The following is a 19,179-nucleotide window of genomic DNA, read 5'->3' as shown; positions in this document are numbered from 1 at the left end:
TGAGGCGGCGCGGGGCGGTGACGTAATGCGCCCCTAGTGGTAGGTGTGTTCACGCTCTCCTTCTGGAGGTTTTCGGTTCTGTTTGTACCGCTACGTCGGCGGGAGGCAGTGTCACAGGTAAGATCCAGGTAGAACTGAAACTTGAAATTTGAGGGACGGAAGGTGGCAGGGCTCAGGGGAACTGCAGACCCAGGACTGACTACCCGCCTCGCGATAGGCCTGACCCGCCCCGCGCGTCCCACTCCTGCGGGCTCTGGCCGTCTCTGCCCCACGTTTCCCCTAGGATGCGGTCCGTGCACAGGGGCCTTTCGGCCCCACGAGGCATCCTGGACTCCCATACCCAGCCCCTGCCTCTTCCAGCTACTGACCTCATTCTTTTCTATCCTTAAGTCGCCGAGAAGCAGCTGTTTGTCTGCGCCCGGGAGCTGCCCACTCTTGAAGTGACTGGCCTGGAAAAACGGTTGCCCAGATCAGGTAAGGATCATAGTGCATCTCTGAGCATCCCTACCCCATCCACCCTTTTGCCTGCCCTCCTGTGGCTTCCTCAGAGAACACTTGACTCTCCCTTCCCTTCCTAGGCGCACATAAGCCACGCTGGAGGGCCACACCCTTGAAGATAAGGGCGTACTACTTGCAGGTTCCCCCCTACAGGATGAAGCCACTCTGGGTCAGTGTGGGGTAGAAGCCTTGACTACTTTGGAAGTGGTTGGCCGCGTACTAGGAGGTGAGTGGGGCTACAGGGGCCCTAAACTGGTGCCTGGGGGCTATTTGTGGCCCTTAGACTTCGTTTTTCCTTCACAAAGTCTTTGCTTTAGTTCACAATATCTAAAAGGCAGCTGATTCTATGTTAAGATTCAGTGTTCTGGCTTATCTTGAAAAATAGGAAGATCTGGTAGCACTGGGCCTGTGTTCCCATATACCAACAACCTAGGTGCCCAAACTGAGTACTGACTCCTCCTTTGAAAGGCTCTGCAGTTTGCTTCAGTCCCCACCGCTTCCTATTGCTTCTCAAAACCAGTGTCGGTTACCATTGCATCGTTAGGCTTGTACTGTTGTTTTTCTTATAGCAAAGGAAAGTGAACTCTTTTTGTTCCTATGTCTCTATCAAAAGTGGGAAAACGAAAGCTGGATCGAGAGCATGGCGTGTTTCAAGAAAAGTGGGAGCGAGCTTATTTCTTTGTGGAAGTAAAGAATAGCTCTTTGTGTTTAATATGTAACCCAACAGTGTCTGTGTCAAAAGAATACAACTTAAGATGCCATTATGAAACAAACCATAGTAAGAATTTTGTCTGGTATACAGAAAAAATGCGTGATGAAAAACTGAATGAACTAAAAAAAGGACTGAAAGTTTTACAGCGTTTATCATCAAACGCAAATAACATAAGTGATGCTGCTGTGAAGTGCAGTTATGTAAGAAGTGAAAAAATTGCCCGGGCTTCAAAACCTTTTACAGATGGGGAGTTTATAAAAGAGTGTCTACTGAGCGCAGCCGAAATCATGTGTCCTGAACAGAAACAAGCATTTGCAAACATCAGTCTAACTGGAAACACTGTCGCTCAGCGAGTAAAAGATATGGCTGAAAACGTACAGGACAAGTTGTGAGAAAAAGTGAAATCATTTGTGGCATTTTCTATTGCAGTTGATAAGAGCACATATATAAATAATACGAGCCAGTTAATTATATTTATCTGTAGTGTTGATGAGAATTTTTATGTCACTGAAGAACTTTTGGACATGGTACTAATGACAGATCCAACATCTGAAAATGACTTATTTTTGGATGTTGAGAAAAGTCTTGAAAAGTTTAATGTTGACTGGTCAAAATTAGTAAGTGTGACCACAGATGGTGCTCCTGCAATGGTGTCTGATAACATTGGGCTTGTTGCAAAGCTTAAATCCAAGATCAAAACATTTTGCAAGGATACAGAACTCAAATGCATTCACTGCATCATTCACCAGGAATTGTTTTGTACTAAAAGGTTAAAACTAGAACATGTCATGGATGTAGTGATTAACACCGTGAACTGGATACCTTCCCGTGGCTCGAACCACAGACAGTTCAGTGCTTTGCTTGATGAATTGGATGCACAATATGGTAATCTCCTTTACTACACAAAGGTAAAGTGGCTTAGTCGTGGTACGGTACTGAAGAGATTTTTTGAACTGATAAAAGACATAGATTTGTTCATGCCATCCAAGGGAAAATCCCTTCCCCAGCTCACCAGTGAAGACTGGATCAGAGACCTGGCCTTTTTGGTTGACATCACAGACCATCTAAACACTGAATATTTCTCTGCAAAGACGTTCACAAGTCGTTACACAAATGTATGATTCAATTTGCTCTTTCCTAGAGAAACTGAGTCTTTGGGAAACTCGTTTGGCAGTAAATAATCTGGCCCACTTTCCTGCACTGAAGTCAGTTTCCAGAAATGAAAATGATGGCTTGATCTACATCCCCAGAATTGTAGAGCTGAAGACCCAATTCCAGAAAAGGTTCTTTGATTTCAAACATTATGAAAATGAACTCACATCATTTAGCTCGCCTTTCTCAATTAACGTTGATAGTGTTAATGAAGAGTTACAAATGGCAGTTATCGAACTGCAATGTAATATGGTATTGAAAACTAAATATGATGACATTGGAATATCAGAATTCTACAAATACCTCGGAAAGAGTTACCCTAAATATAGAAACCATTATGCAAACATTCTGTCCATGTTTGGAAGTACCTATGTCTGTGAACAGCTGTTTTCCGTTACGAAATTGAGTAAAACTAAATTTCGCTCCCAGTTAAAAGATACAAGATTGAATTCTGTTCTACACATTGCAACTCGAAACATGAGACCTGACACTGACATCTTGGTGCAGAAGAAAAGGTGTCAGGTTTCTGGTTCCAAGTCAAAGGAGTAACAGATTTTGAAAAGAATTTTAATAATTAAAGATTTCTGTTTTTCAGAGTGTATTTTTAAAGCTTAACTTTGAAATACCCGGTACAGGCAGTCCCCAGGTTATGAATGAGATCTGTTCCTGAGTGTGTCTTTAAGAATTTGTAGGTAAGTTGGAACAGGTGCATACGCTTCTTATTTAGCCTTACTTTAGTGCAAGAGAAGGCTTGAAGCTTTTTCAGTGAGTTAAAAGCTGCACGTGCAACAAGTGAAGATGATTGTAATGAAGAATTTGTTGCAAGTTTGGGTTGGTTCAGTCGTTTCAAAGTGAGGGCAAATTTATGTAACATTAAAGGGCAAGTTCAAGTTGTAAGTCAGATGGCTGTTTGTAACCCGGGGACTGCCTGTATTATAAATTGTGTATGTTATATACTTCTACCATGGTTGAGTAAAAAAATGTTGAGTGGTTTTTTTTTTTTGGTTGTTGTTTTGCATTTGATATTTCATATACCTGGCCTGCTGCACTTGTTTTTGTAACTTACTTGGCCACCCAGCTTGAGTTTGAGGCTCCTGCCTAATGGAGTCAGTGGACATGTTAGTTTTTAGGTCTTTCAACAAGTCTCAAGCTAGTGAGACGGTCACCTGCTGCCTTGAGCAAAGAACGGTCATCCAACAGGATGCGGAAATTGTTGAACAATATCATTAATACCACATGCAAGTAAAATTTTACTGAAGATAATTCAAAAACAGTTGCAGCAGTACATCAACAGGGAACTGCCAGAAAGTCAAGCCGGATTCAGAAGAGGATGTGGAATAGGGATATCATTGCTGATGTCAGATGGATCTTGGATAAAAGCCAGAACCTCGGAGCTATCCTTGGTTTCTTCCTTTCCCATAGCCCACAGCCTCTGAAAAGCGTCCACTGGTCTTAGAGACTAGAGTCACTGGTGACCTTAGGGAGAGTCCTTTTGGTGACACAATTGAAGGCAACATCAAATCTGACAATTCTCAAAACCACTTGGCCAGTTGTTCAGTAGGCGCTGATTGTGACATAGCTGTTGATGAGATTGTGCTGAGATTGGGCAGGAGGCAGGTGGGGGCAGGGTGCTACATAACCAGGCAGCTGGCCTTCCACTCATCAGAAGTTGTCCCAGATGCCAAAAGGGAACCCTGAAGGCCCTGAGCAATTGAAATCAATAGCACAAGATGTAAGAAACGCATCCATGCACAATCTTTACAGGAGAGTCGTGGGAGACCTACCTCAGGGCTTAATGACTCTTGTTTCATGTACATTTCTATCAAGTACAGTCTGATTTCCAAGGCCAGAGCCTGAGAAACAGCAGATTACCATAGGGAAACCAAAAGAGGAAGACAGAGAAATTATTATAAAGCAGAGTTGAAACAGGCACGATTATTGAGACTATTTACTGTAGGATAGGCAGCCTGGCATACTTCACCAAGAGGGTTGAGGTCAAATGTGAGGAAGCAGCAGAAGGCCTTGGAAAGACCTAGCCTTGATCCTGGCTTTGTCACAGCCTCACTGAGTTGACCACCAACTCACTGCACTTTTTCTCAGTCTTATAGTCAGTGAAACAGAGATTAACCTCTGTCCTGCCAATTAACTAGGAAACTATGTATGAAAAGTATATCTATATGGAAGTAAATAGAGGTTGTTATAAGACACTGAACAAGGTACAATCTGTGAGAAAGCAGAAAGGGCCTAACGTTTATTGATCACCTGCTGTGAGCCAGATGCTGGATACTTTTATTTATGTGCTTTCATCCCCCCAAAAAAGCCCTTAGTAGAGTTGTTACTGGGTACAGTTATCATCCCAATTTTAGTGACGAAAAAACAGAAAGCACAGAGAAGTTAACTAGCTTTCCAAAGTCACATGCTAGGAAAGGCAACACCACATCTTCTCAGAAGACCACGTGCAGCCGCCATCTTCAGGCCCCCCGGAATCCGGCAAAGATGACATCAACAGAAATGTATATCCTGTATGTCGTTAGTTGGTAGGTGCTGTTGAGTCAGTTCCATCTCCTCATGACCCTGTGTACAACAGAATGAAACACTGGGCCATCCTCATAATCACTGCTCTGTTTGAGCCCATTGTTGCAGCCACTGTATCAATCCATCTCACTGATGGTTGTCTTAGTTATCTAGTGCTGCTATAACAGAAATACCGCAAGTGGATTTCTTTAACAAACAGAAATTTATTCTTTCATCATTTAGGAGGCTAGAAGTCCAAATTCAGGGTGCCACCTCTAGGGGAAGGCTCTCTGTCTCTACCTGCTCTGGGGGAAGGTCCTTGTTGTCATCAATCTTCCCCTGGGTCTAGGAGTTTCTCACCTCGGACCCCAGGTTGAAAGGACTTGTTCCACTCCTGGCTCTTCTTACTTGGTGGAAATGAGGTCCCTCTTCTCTCTGCTCACTTTTGTATGTCAAAAGAAATTGGCTTGAGGTACAGCCTAATCCTGTAGGTTGTATCCTGCCTCATTATCATCACGTTGTGGTTGTTAGGTGCCCTTGAGTCGATTCTGACTCATAGCAACCCTGTGTACAACAGAATGAAACACTACCCAGTCCTGCGCCCTCCTCACAGTCTTTATGCTTGAGCCCATTGCTGCAGCCACTGTGTCAGTCCATCTCCTTGAGGGTCTTCCTCTTTTTGGCTGACCTACTTTACCAAGCATGATGTCCTTCTTCAGGGACTGATCCCTCCTGATAACATGTCCAAAGTATGTGAGACAAAGTCTTATTGCCTCTAAGGAGCATTCTGGATATACTTCTTCCAAGATAGATTTGTTCGTTCTTTTGGCAGACCATAGTATATTCGATATTCTGCGCCAACACCATAATTCAAAGGCATCAATTCTTCTTCTGTTTTCCTTATTCGTTCTCCAGTTTTCGCACCACACGAGGAGATTAAAAACACCATGGCTTGGATTAGGCACACTGTAGTGCTTAAAATGACATCTTCTTAATATTTTAAAGAGGTCTTTTGCAGCAGATTTGCCCAGTGCAGTGCATCGTTGTGATTTCCTGACTGCTGCTTCCATGGGCATTGATTGTAGATCCAAGTAAAATGAAATCCTTGACACCTTCAGTCTTTTCTCTGTTTATCATGGTGTCATTTATTGGTCCAGTTGTGAGGATTTTTGTTTTCTTTATGTTGAGGTGTAATCCATACTGAAGTCTATAGTCCTTGATTTTCATCAGTAGGTGCTTCAAGTCCTCTTTGCTTTCAGCAAGGAAGGTTGTGTCATCTGCGTAACACAGCTTGTTAATGAGTCTTCCTCCAACCCTGATGTCACGTTCTTCTTCATATAGTCCAGCTTCTCAGATTATTCGCTCAGCATACAGATTGAATAAGTATGGTGAAAGGATACAACCCTGAGGCACACCTTTCCTGATTTAAAACATGCAGTATCCCCTTGTTGTTTCCAAACAAACTGCCTCTTGGTCTATGTACAGGCTCCTCATGAGCACACTTAAGTGTTGTGGAATTCCCATTCTTCCCAGCGTAATCTGTAATTTGTCATGATCCACACAGTCTAACGCCTTTGCATAGTCAGTGAAACACAGGTAAACATCTTTCTGGTATTCTCTTCTTTCAGCCAGGATCCATCTGACACCAGCAATGATATCCCTTGTTCCACATCCTCTTCTGAATCCAGCTTGAATTTCTAGTAATACCTTGTCAATGTACTGCTGCAGCTGCTTTTGAATGATCCTCAGCAAAATTTTACTTGCATATGATATTAATGATATTGTTCAATAATTTCTGCATTTGATTGGATCACCTTTCTTTGGAATAGGCATAAATATGGCTCTCTTCCAATCAGTTGGTCAGGTAGCTGTCTTCCAAATTTCTTGGCATAGACGAATGAGCACCTCCAGCACTGCATCTGTTTGTTGAAACATCTCAAATGGTATTCCTTCAGTTCCTGGAGCCTTGTTTTTCACCAGTGTCTTCAGTGCAGCTTGGACTTCTTCCTTCAGTACCACTGGTTCTTCATCATATGCTACCTCCTGAAATGACTGAACGTTGACCAATTCTTTTTGGTACAGTGATTCTGTGTATTCCTTCCATCTTCTTTTGATGCTTCCTGCATCATTCAGCATTTTGCCCATAAAATCCTTCAATATCGCAACTCAAGCCTTGAATTTTTTCTTTAGCTCTTTCAGCTTGAGAAATGTGAAGTGTGTTCTTCCCTTTTCGTTTTCTAACTCCAGGTCTTTGCACATGTCATTATAATACTTTTCTTTGTCTCCTTGAGTCGCCCTTTGAAATGTTGTGGTCAGCTCCTTTACTTCAGCATTTCTTCCTTTTGCTTTAGCTATTTTACATTCAAGAGCAACTTTCAGAGTCTCTTCTAACATCCATTTTTGTCTTCTCTTTCTTTCCTGTCTTTTTAATGACCTTTTGTTTTCTTCATGTATGATGTCCTTGATGTCATTCCTCAACTCGTCTGGTCTTCAGTCATTAGTGTTCAGTGCATCAAATCTACTTTTGACATGGTCTCTAAATTCAGGTGGATCTACTCAAGGTTGTACTTTGGCACTTGTGTACTAGAACTAATTTTCTTCAACTTCAACTTCAACTTGCATATGAGCAATTGATGATCTTTTCTGCAGTCAACCCCTGGCCTTGTTCTGACAGATAATATTGAGCTTTCTTTTCCAGTGTCTCTTTCCACAGATGTAGTCAGTTTCATTCCTGTGTATTCCATCTGGAGAGGTCCATGTGTATAGTCACCGTTTATGTTGTTGAGAAAAGGTATTTACAATGAAGAAGTTGTTGGTCTTGCAGAATTCCATTATGCAATCTCTGGTGTCGTTTCCATCACGAAAGCCATAGTTTCCAACTACCAATCCTTCTTTGTTTCCAACTTTAGCATTCTAATCACCAGTAATTGTCAGTGCATCTTGATTGCATGTTTGATCAATTTGAGACTGCAGAAGTTGGTAAAAAACTTCAATTTCTTCACCTTTGGCCTTAGTGGTTGGTGCGTAAATTTGAATAATACTTGTATTAACTTGTCTTCCTTGTAGAGATATGGATATTATCCTATTACTGACAGCATTGTACTTCAGGATAGATCGTGAAATGTTCTTTTTTATAATGAATGAAAAACCATTCCTCTTCAATTTGTCATTCCCAGCATAGTAGACCCTGTGATTTTCCAATTTAAAATGGCCAATAGAAGTCCATTTCAGCTCACTAATGCCTAAGATATTGATGCTTATGCATTCCATTTTCATGTTTGATGATTTCCAATTTTCTTAGATTCATACTTCATACATTCCACTTTCCTATTATTAATGGATGTTTGCAGCTGCTGCTTCTCATTTTAAGTCATGCCACATCAGCAAAGAAGGTCCTGAAAGCTTGACTCCATCTACGTCATTAAGGTTGACTCTACTTTGAGGAGGCAGCTCTTCACCAGTTGTCTTCTGAGGGCCTTCCAACCTGAAGGGCTCATCTTCCGGCACTATATCAGACAATGTTCCGCTGTTATTCTTAAGGTTTTCTCTGGCCAATTTTTTTCAGAAGTAGACCACCAGGTCCTTTTTCCTAGTCTGTCTTAGTCTGGAAGCTCAGCTGAAACCTGTCCACCCTGGGTGATCCTGCTGGTGTTTGAATACTGGTGGCATAGCTCCCAGCATCACAGCAACATGCCAGTCCGCACAGTACAACAAAATGACAGATGCATGGCAGATTATCATCATAGAGGTTAAGATTTATAACACACAGGATAATTACATTAGATCACAAAATGGAAGACAGCCACACAATACTGGGAATCATGGTCTAGCCAAGTTGACACACATTTTTGGGGGACACAATTCAGTCCATAACAAGGATCTTCCTCTTTTTCACTGACCCTGTATTTTACCAAGCACAATGTCCTTCTGCAGGGACTGGTCCCTCCTGGTAACATTTCCAAAGTACATAAGATGAAGTCTTGCCATCCTCCCTTTTAAGAAGCATTCCCGTTCTGCTTCTTCCAAGACAGATTTGTTTGTTCTTCTGGCAGTCCATTCTGTGGCATATTCAGTATTCTTCGCTGACACCATAATTCAAAGGCATCAATTCTTTTTTTTTTTTTTTAATAGTACTTTAAAGATTTACAGAGTAAATTAGTTTCTTGCTAAACACTTAATACACATTGTTTTGTGACATTGATTGCCACCCCCACAACATGTCCTCCCTCTCCCCTTTTTGACCTTGGGTTCCCCATTACCAGCTTTCCTGTCCCCTCCTGACTTCTCGTCCTTGCCCCTGAGCTGATGTGCCCATTTAGTCTCGTTTTGTTTTATGGGCCTATCTAATATTTGGCTGAAGGGTGAATCTAAGGAGTGACTTCAGTACTGAGTTAAAAGGGTGTCTGGGGGCCATACTCTCAGGCTTCCTCCAGTCTCTGTCAGACCAGTAAGTCTGGTCTTTTTTTGTGAGTTATAATTTTGTACATTTTTCTCCAGCTCAGTCCGGGACCCTCTATTGTGATCCCTGTCAGAGCAGTCGGTGGTGGTAACTGGGCACCATCTAGTTGTGCTGGACTCAGTCTGATGGAGGCTGTGGTAGTTGTTGTCCGTTAGTCCTTTTGACTAATCTTTCCCTTGTGTCTTTGGTTTTCTTCATTCTCCCTTGCTCCACACAGGATGGGACCAATGAAGTATCTTAGATGGCTGCTTACAAGCTTTAAGATCCCAGATGCTACTCACCAAAGTAGGATGTAGAACATTTTCTTTTTAAACTATGTTATGCCAGTTGAGCTAGATGTCTCCCAAGTCCATGGTTCCCAGCCCTCAGCCCAGTGATTCAGTCCCACAGGGAGTTTGGATGTGTCTGTGAAGCTTCCATGGCCTTGCCTTGGTCAAGTTGTGCTGACTTCCCCAGTATTGTGTACTGTCTTCCCTTCATGAAAGTTACCACTGGTCTATTGTCTAGTGTTTTTTCCTTCCCACCCCTTTCCTCCTTAGTAACTATCAAAGATTGTTTCTTGCTGTGTGTAAACTTCTTCATGATTTTTTATAATCGTGGTCTCATACAATATTTGTCCTTTTGTGACCAACTTATTTCACTCAGGATAATGCCCTCCAGATTCATCCCTGTTGTGAGATGTTTCACACATTCATCTTTGTTCTTTATTGTTGTGTAGTATTCCGTTGTGTGTATATACCATAGTTTGTTTATCCATTCATCTGTTGATGGGCACTTAGGTTATTTCCATCTTTTTTGCTGTTGTGAATAATGCTGCAGTGAACATGGGTGTGCATATGTCTACTTGTATGATGGCTCCTATTTCTCTAGGGTGTATTCCTAGGAGTGGGATTGCTGGATCGTATGATATTTCTATTTCTAGCTTTTTAAGGAAGCGCAATATTGGTTTCCAAAATGGTTCTACCATTTTGCATTCCCACCAGCAGTGCATAAGAGTTCCAAGCTCCCTGCAGCCTCTTCAACATTTGTTATTTTCTGTTTTTTTTTAATTCATGCCAGTAATGTTGGGGTGAGATGGTATCTCATTGTAGTTTTGATTTTCATTTCTCTAAGGGCTAGTGATCTTGAGCATTTCCCCATGTGTCTGTTAGCTGCCTGAATGTCTTCTTTGGTGAAGTGTCTGTTCATATCCTTTGCCCATTTTTAAATTGGATTATTTGTCTTTTTATTGTAGAGGTGTTGGATTTTCCTATAGATTTTAGAGATTAGACCTTTGTCGGATTTGTCACAGCCAAAATTTTTTTCCTGGTCTGCAGGTTCTCTTTTTACTCTTTTGGTGAAGTCTTTTGATGAGCATAGGTGTTTAATTTTGAGAGGATCCCAGTTATCTAGCTTACTTCTGGTGTTTGTGTATTGTTAGTCATGGTTTGTATGCTCTTTATGCCATGTATTAGGGCCTCTAGCATTGACCCTGCTTTTTCTTCTATGATCTTTATAATAGTTTTTGTTTTATATTTAGGTCTTTGATCCATTTTGAATTAGTTTTTGTGTATGGTGTGAGGTATGGGTCCTGTTTTATTTTTTTACAGATGGACATCCAGTTTTGCCAGCACCTTTTGTTAAAAAGACTGTCTTTTCCCCATTTAATGGACTTTGGGCCTTTGTCAAAGATCAAGTGACAGTAGGTGGATGGATTTACATCTAGGTTCTCAATTCTGTTGGCATTGGTCAATGTGTCTGTTGTTGTACCAATATCAGGCTGTTTTGAGTACTGTAGCTGCATAGAAAGTTCTGAAGTCAGGTAGTGTGAGTCGTCCTACTTTATTCTTTTTCTTCAATAGTGCTTTACTTATTTGGGGCCTCTTCCCTTTCCATATAAAGTTAATGATTAGTTTTTCCATCTCGTTAAAGAATGCTCTTGGTATTTGGATCAGGATTGCATTGTTTTTGTAGATTGCTTTGGGTAGAATTGTCATTTTCACAATGTTAACTCTACCTATCCATGAGCATGGTATGTTTTTCCATTTATGTAGGTCTCGTTTGGTTTCTTGCAGTAGTGTTTTGTAGTTTTCCTTTGTATAGATCTTTTACATCCCTGGTTAGATTTATTCCTAAGTCTTTTATTTTTTTAGGGGCTATTACAAATGGTTTTGCTTTCCTGATTTCCTTTTCATAATTCTCTTTATTGGTATATAGGAATCCAACTGATTTTTTTGAAGCACTTACTAATGAAAATCAAAAACTACAGCCTTCAGTGTGGATTACGCTTCAACATAAAGAAAACAGAAATTCTCATAACTGGACCAATAAGCAACATCATGATAAATGGAGAAAAGATTGAAGTTCTCAAGGATTTCATTTTACTTGGATCCACAATCAACACCCATGGAAGCAGCAGTCAAGAAATTAAAAGAGGTATTGCATTGGGCAAATCTGCTGCAAAAGACCTCATTAAAGTGTTAAAAAGCAAAGATGTCACCTTGAAGACTAAGGTGCACCTGACTCAAGCCATGGTATTTTCCATCGCCTCATAGGTATGCGAAAGCCGGCCAATGAATTATGGTGTTGGTGAAGAATATTGCCTATACCATGGATTGCCAAAAGAATGAACAGATCTGTCTTGGAAGAAGTACAGCCAGAATGCCCCTTAGAAGCAAGGATGGCGAGACTACATCTCACATACTTTGGACATTTTATCAGGAGGCATCAGTCCCTGGAGAAGGACATCACGCTTGGTAAAGTAGTGGGTCAGCAAAAAAGAGGGAGACCCTCAAAGAGATGGATTGACACAGTGGCTGCAACAATGGGCTCAAGCATAACAATGATTGTGAGAATGTGCAGGACCAGGCAGTGTTTTGTTCTGTTGTACATAGGGTTGCTGTGAGTTGGAACCAACTTGACAGCACCTAATGACAACAACATAGTTGAAATAAAAGTAATCATATTAAATTTGCACTTCTGGCAAAGATGGAGTAACAGAAACAAGATTTACCATGCCACGTGAAACAACTAAAAATCCAGACAAAATATAGTAAACAATGATTTTTAAGATATTGGTCGTCAGGCAATGAAGAATAGTGATCCCTGAGAGGAAAAAAAACAAGGTGATCCCTATCATCGCCCCAGCTTACAGTCTGGAGAAAGTTTCCAGGATGCAGTGCAGTCAGAGGGAAACCAGGCAGAAGGAGCTGGGAGGCTAAGGGGACTAGAGATGACAGAGCAGAGAGCCAGAAAGGAGAGAGAACTTCAAAGATCTGCAGAGGGAAGTCTTAGGTCTTCAGGTGAGTACTGATCAGTGCCTGAATGTATGGAAATGATTTAACCAGAAAGGGTTAGAAGGAACAATCTTCAGAGGTCACACAGGACTGGGAATAGTTCCTGTCCCCACCAACCAAAGTAGAAATGCTCATAATTAATGGGGAATCAGGTAGAGTACTCAGAAGGATTTTGTCTACATAAACCAAAACAAACCAAACCCGTTGCTATTGAGTCAATTCTGAATCATAGCAACCCTGTACCAAAAACCCACTGCTGTCGAGTCAATTCTAACTTATAGCAACCCTATAGGACAGAGTAGAATTGCCCCATAGAGTTCCCAAGGCTGTAATCTTTACAGAAGCAGACTGCCACATTTTTCTCCCACGGAGCAGCTGTGGGTTTGAACTGCCGACCTTGTATTTAGCAGCTGAGCACTTAACCACTGTGCTACCAGGGCTCCATGATAGAACAAGTAACTGAAAATCAGAATGGCTATAGAAGACTTGAACTCTATCAACCCACTTGATCCAGTTGACATTTATGGAACACTCCAACCAGAATAAAGCTTTTCAAGTGCATATGGAACATTTACCAAGATAGATCATATTTGGGCCATAAAACACATCTCAAATTTAAAAGGATTTAAACCATACAAAGGATATTCTGTGACTACAATGGAATTAGATTAGAAATCCATAACAGAAAGTTCTCTGGAAAATCCCCATATATCTGGAAACTAAATAGCACACTTTAAAATAACTCATTGATCGGAGAAGAAATCAAAAGGGAAGTTAGAAAGTATTTCGAATTGAATGAGAATGAAAACACAAAGTGTCAAAATTTGTGGGATGCTGCTAAAGCAGAACTTAGATTTATAGCACTAAATGCCTATATTAGAAAAGAGGAAAGGTCTCAAGTTGCTGTCATCAGCTTCCACCTTAAGAAACTAGTTAAAAGGTGCCAACAAAACACCTACAAATAACATCATACTTAATGCTGAAAAAAATACATCCCCAAGATCAGGAAATAGGCAATGATACTTGGTCTCAATACTTCTAAACAACGTTGTACTGGAGGTTCTAGCTAGTGCAGTAAGGCAAGAAAAAGAAGTAAAAGGAATCAAGATTGTGAAAGAAGAAATAAAACTGGAATTAAAAAGGCTTGTAGAACTAATAAGTGAGTTTAGCAAGATTGTAGGATATAAGATCAAGATACAAAAATCAGTTGTATTTCTATATACTGGCAGTGAACCATTGAAAATTTAAAAATACAATACCATTTACAAAAGCATAAAGATATGAAATAGAGATTAATTTGAAAAATGATCAGCAAGACCTGTCCTCAGAAAATTACAGAACACTGTTGTTGTTATTGTTAGGTGCCTTCAAGTTGATTCTGACTCATAGTGACCCTGTGTACAACAGAACAAAACACTCTCCGATCCTGCACCATCCTCACTCTAACTGCTATGTTTGAGCCCATTGCTGCGGCCACTGTGTCAGTGCATCTCATTGAGGGTCTTCCTCTTTTTTGCTAACCCTCTATTTTACTAAGCATGATGTACTTTTCCAGGGACCAGTCACTCCTAATAACATGTCCGAAGTTCTTGAGATGAACTCTCGCCATCCTCACTTCTAGGGAGCATTCTGGCTGTTCTTCCAAGATAGATATATTTGTTCTTCTGGCAGTCTATGGTAATTTCAATATTCTTCACCAACACCATAGTTTAAATGTATCAACTCTTCTTCGGTCTTCCTTATTCATTGTCCAGCTTTCGCATGCTATGAGGAGATTGAAAATACCATGGCTTGGGTCATTTAACACTGGAAAGAAGTATTTTGCAGGAGATTTGCCCAGTGCAATACATCGTTTTATTTCTGGATTGCTGCTACCATGGCTGTTGATTGTGGATCCAAGTAAAATGAAGTTCTTAACAACTTCAATCTTTTCTCCATTTATCGTGATGTTGCTTATTGGTCTAGTTGTGAGGCTTTTTCTTTATGGTGAGGTATAATCCATACTGAAGGCTGTAGTCTTTGATCTTCTTCAGTAAGTACTTCAAGTCCTTTTCACTTTCAGCAGGCAGGGTTGTGTCATCTGTAAAAATGGTGTGGCGGGGGCATCACTCAACCTCCTCCTCTAACTTCATAAGGGGAGAGGAGAATCATTATCAGCATCAACAGCCCAAGGCTAATTCCTGTGAGGTGGAGGTCAGGCATAACTCCTCTCTCCAACCTTTTTACCAATTCTGACACCAGCTGTCCCTGCCGTGGCACTCTCTACTCTCTGCTGGGTTCGATGATTCCTTGCTATGGCCACACAGGACTCACAGACTACTCACAGTCATGGGGTTTCTTAGGGAAGTAACAGGTTACAATTACGGGTCAGAAACTTCTCAGGATACAGTTTTTTGATCAGGACAACCTCTTATTAGCCCTGCCCTCAGGCAGGCCTCTCTCTGGCCCTCAGCCTCTCAGCCTTGCCTCTGCCCTGCTCGGGCAAATGTTACAAAGCTCCTACTTCTGTGAATTGGCAAGTCTCACCACAGCTGTCTTACACCTGTCTCCTGGTTCCTGCCGTCGAGTGCGACCTTCTCTAGCTGTCTTCCATGTTATAGCTCCTCTCTCCCCATGTCTCCCTTTAAGCCTAGTAGGATGGCAATACTGACCAATCCCCTCATTAGGATTCCATACAGCTTATTTGCATGATCCCACCCCCACAAGTGTTCCATGTACCTTATTTGCATTAGCAGCAAGCTGTCCATCCCTTGGTGGGCCACAAGCACCTTATTTGCATAATCCCACCCAATCTTTTGGTGTGAGTTATAAGACCATGGTGAGAATGGCCATATAAAAGCAATCCATTGCACTGCATCTGCATATTGCAGGCTGTTAACTAGTCTCCTCCAATCCTGATGCCGCATGGTTCATATAGTCCAGCTTCTCAGATTATTTGATCAGCATACAGATGGAATAAATACGATGAAAGGATACAACCCTGACACACAACTTTTCTGAATTAAAGGAGACCTAAATAAATGAAAAGATATGACATCTTCAGAGATAAGAAAAGTCAATGTTGTTAAGATATTTATTCTTCCCAAATTGATTATAGGTTCAGTGCAATACCAATCAAAATTCCAGTAGGCTTTTTTATAAACATTGACAAGCTAATTCAAAAATTCATATGAAAATGCAAAAGATTCATATGGAAATACAAGGGACCTAGAATAGTCAGAACTTTGAAAAGTAATCAAGTGGGAAGACAAACTACCTGACTTACATTGCCAAGGCTTATTATAAAATTACAGCAATTAAGACAGTGTGGTATTGGAATAAAGACAGACAAATAGATCAATTAAACAGAAAGTCTAGAAACATACCTACACATATATGGTTAATTGATATTTGACAAAACTGAAAAGGCAAGTCACTGGAGAAAGAATAGTCTTCTCAACAAATGGTGCTGGAACAATTGGACATCCAGTGCAAAAAAAAAAATGAACTTCAATCCGTATCTCTTACCATATACAAAAATTAACTCGAAATGGATCATAGGCCTAAATGTAGAACTTATAACTATAAAATTTCTAGAAGTAGATTTAGGGGAAATAATCTTTATAACCTTGGATTAGCCAAAGATTTCCAGATGTGACACCAGAAGCACAATTAATTAAAAAAAAAAAAAAAAAAAGATAAATTGGATTTCAACTAAATGAGGAAGAAATAGTCTCTTTAACAAATGGTGCTGGCACAACTGGATATCCATTTGCAGAAAAATGAAACGATGTATACCTCACACCATATACAAAAACTAACTCAAGATGGATCAAAGACTTAAAAGTAAAACCTAAAACTGTAAAGATCATGGAAAAAAAAATAGTGGCAAGCCTAGGGGCCCTAATTTGTGGCATAAATAGACTATCAAACATAACTAAAAATGAATAGCAGAAGGTAAACTAAACGACTGGGGCCTCCTAAAAATTAAATACTTAAACACATCAAAAGACTTCTCCAAAAGAGTAAAAAGAGAACCTACAGACTGGGGGGAAAAAAATTGCAATGACATATCTGACAAGGGATTAATCTCTAAAGTTTATAGAAAACTTCAACATCTCAACAACAAAAAGACAAATAATCCAATTAAAAAGTGGGCAAAGAACATGAACACACATTTACCAAAGAAGATATTCAGGCAGCCAACAAATGCATGAAGAGATGCTCCTGATCATTACCCATTAGAAAGATGCAAATCAAAACAATGAGATATCCTCTCACCCTGGCAAAAATGGCAGTGATCAAAAAAGCAAAATAATAAATGCTGGCGAAGGTGTGGGGAGATTGAAACTCTCATATACTGCTGGTGGGATTATAAAATGATAAGAACCACTGTGGAAAAAAATATGGCACTTCCTTAAAAAGTTATAAATAGAGATAGATACCTTTTGATCCAGCAGTCCCACTACTAGGTATATATCCTAGAGAAATAAGAGCTGTCACACAAGTAGACATATGGACACCCATGTTCATCACAGCATTATTCACAATAGCAAAAAAGATGGAAACAACCTAAGTGCCCATCAACAGATGAATGGATAAACAAACTATGGTACGTACACATAATGGAATACTATGCAACAATAAAGAATAAGAATGAATCCATGAAACATCTTACAACATGGATGAACCTGGAGGACGTGCTAAGTGAAATAAGTCAATCACAAAAGGACAAATATTATATGAGACCACTATTATAAAAAGTCAAGAAAAGGTTTATACAGAGAAAGAAACATTCATTGATGGTTACCAGGGATAGAAGGGGGAAGGAGGGAAAATCACTAACTAGATAGACACGTATTAACTTAGGTGAAGGGAAAGGCAAGACACAACAAGGGGGATGTCAGCACAGCATGACCAAGGCAAAGGAGAACAGTGGGAAGAACACGAGTGAAAGGAAACAACAGTAAATACTATTACATACCCAATCCTACAATAACAGTAATAACAAACAATGATTTATGAGTGGATATATAGGTAGATATGTAAGCTGAACAGGTGTGGGATGACATATGGGAGCACCCCCACAAGCATATATAGGTTTGGCAGAGGATATTTCTACATATGTATTTGTATGTGCTGCAAATATATCCATGTATATAGTAGAGCACACGGGGAGCAAAGTTATGAAAACTTCTTAGCCATAACCAAACACCTTGAGGGACTGGGTCACTGGGCTTGAGGGCTTAGAACCATAGTCTCAGGGGACATCTAGGTCAGTTGGCATAACATAGTTCACAAAGGCAATGTTCTACTTTAGTGAGTAACATCTGGGGTCTGAAAATCTTGCAAGTGGCCATCTGAGATACAACTATTGGTCTCTTCCTGTCTGGAGCAAAGAAGAGTGAAGAAAATTTAAGGCTCAAGGAAACAATTAGTCCACAGGACAAATGGACCACGCGAACCACAGCCTCCACTAGCCTAAGACCAGAAGAACTAGGTGGTGCCCAGCTACCACTACCGACCACGAGATCCCAATAGAAGGATAGAGTGGGTGAAAAATGTAGAACAAAATTCAAATTCATAAAAAAGATCAGACTTACTGGTCTGATACAGACTGGTGGAAACCCCAAGACTATGGCCCTTAGACACCCTTCAAAACTGGAGTAGAACGCACTCCCAGAGATCATCTTTCAGCCAAGCAATAGACAGGCCTATAAAGTGAACAGTAACACCTGTGAGGAACATGCTTCTCAGAACAATCAACCGTATGAGACCAAAAGGGTAGCATTTGCCTGAAAACAAAGTTCAGAAGGCCGGAAGAGCAGGAAAGATAGGCAAATGGAAATGGGGAACCTAGGGAGGAAGGGGATACAATGTTGTCACATTGAGGGGATTATAACTAATGTCACAAAATAAAATGTGTATAAATTCTTGAATGGGAAACTAATTTGCTCTGTAAACTTTCACCTAAACCACAATAAAATGTTAAAAAAACTAAATGTACACTTACGATTTTAAAAAAAAGCCCTAATTGCCCCATAGGATTTCCAAGGAGCAACTGGTGGATTTGAACTGTGGACCTTTTGGTTAGCGGCGGAACACTTAACCACTGCGCCACCAGGCTCCATACAACCCAGAAATTACACTCCTGGGCATTTCTCCCAGAGAAATAAAAACTTATATTCAACCAAAAACATGTACATGAATGTTCATAGCAGCTTTATTTGCTATAGCCAATACACCGTCTCCTCACTTATTGACATGGTGAGGTTCCAAAGACCAGGTTGTTATGTGAAATCAGTGTTATGTGAAAATAGAGGATGACTACATCATTACATAACTGCCAGATTACATCATTACATAACTGCCAAATCGCTGAGAATCATAGCCCAGTCCAGTTGACATATAACCTTAACCATCACAGCCAGTGTTACTCTTACCTCACACCTCAGCTTTCGTTACTGCCAGACATACGTCATTAATGCATGAAATAGTGGGATACTAGATTTTTTACTATTGTCGTAAATGTGAAATGTCAAATAATGAGATAGTAAGTGAGGAGAAGGTGTATTTGGAAACAACGTAAA

General features: G+C 40.5%; 1 long non-coding RNA gene across 1 annotated transcript; it reads left to right on the top strand.

Moving 5' to 3' along the window:
• Positions 1–4,984, top strand: LOC111821877 (uncharacterized). Its single transcript, XR_002825214.1, has 4 exons — positions 1–117; positions 391–474; positions 579–724; positions 1,112–4,984. It is a non-coding gene; the product is annotated as an uncharacterized LOC111821877 (long non-coding RNA).
• Positions 4,985–19,179: the final 14,195 nt, after the last annotated feature.

The sequence above is a fragment of the Trichechus manatus genome, unplaced genomic scaffold (assembly GCF_000243295.1).
Source record: "Trichechus manatus latirostris isolate Lorelei unplaced genomic scaffold, TriManLat1.0 scaffold00113, whole genome shotgun sequence".
Taxonomy (NCBI): Eukaryota; Metazoa; Chordata; class Mammalia; order Sirenia; family Trichechidae; genus Trichechus; species Trichechus manatus.
The sequence above is the reverse complement of the archived record's forward strand: the minus strand, read 5'-3'. Positions and strand labels throughout refer to the sequence as shown.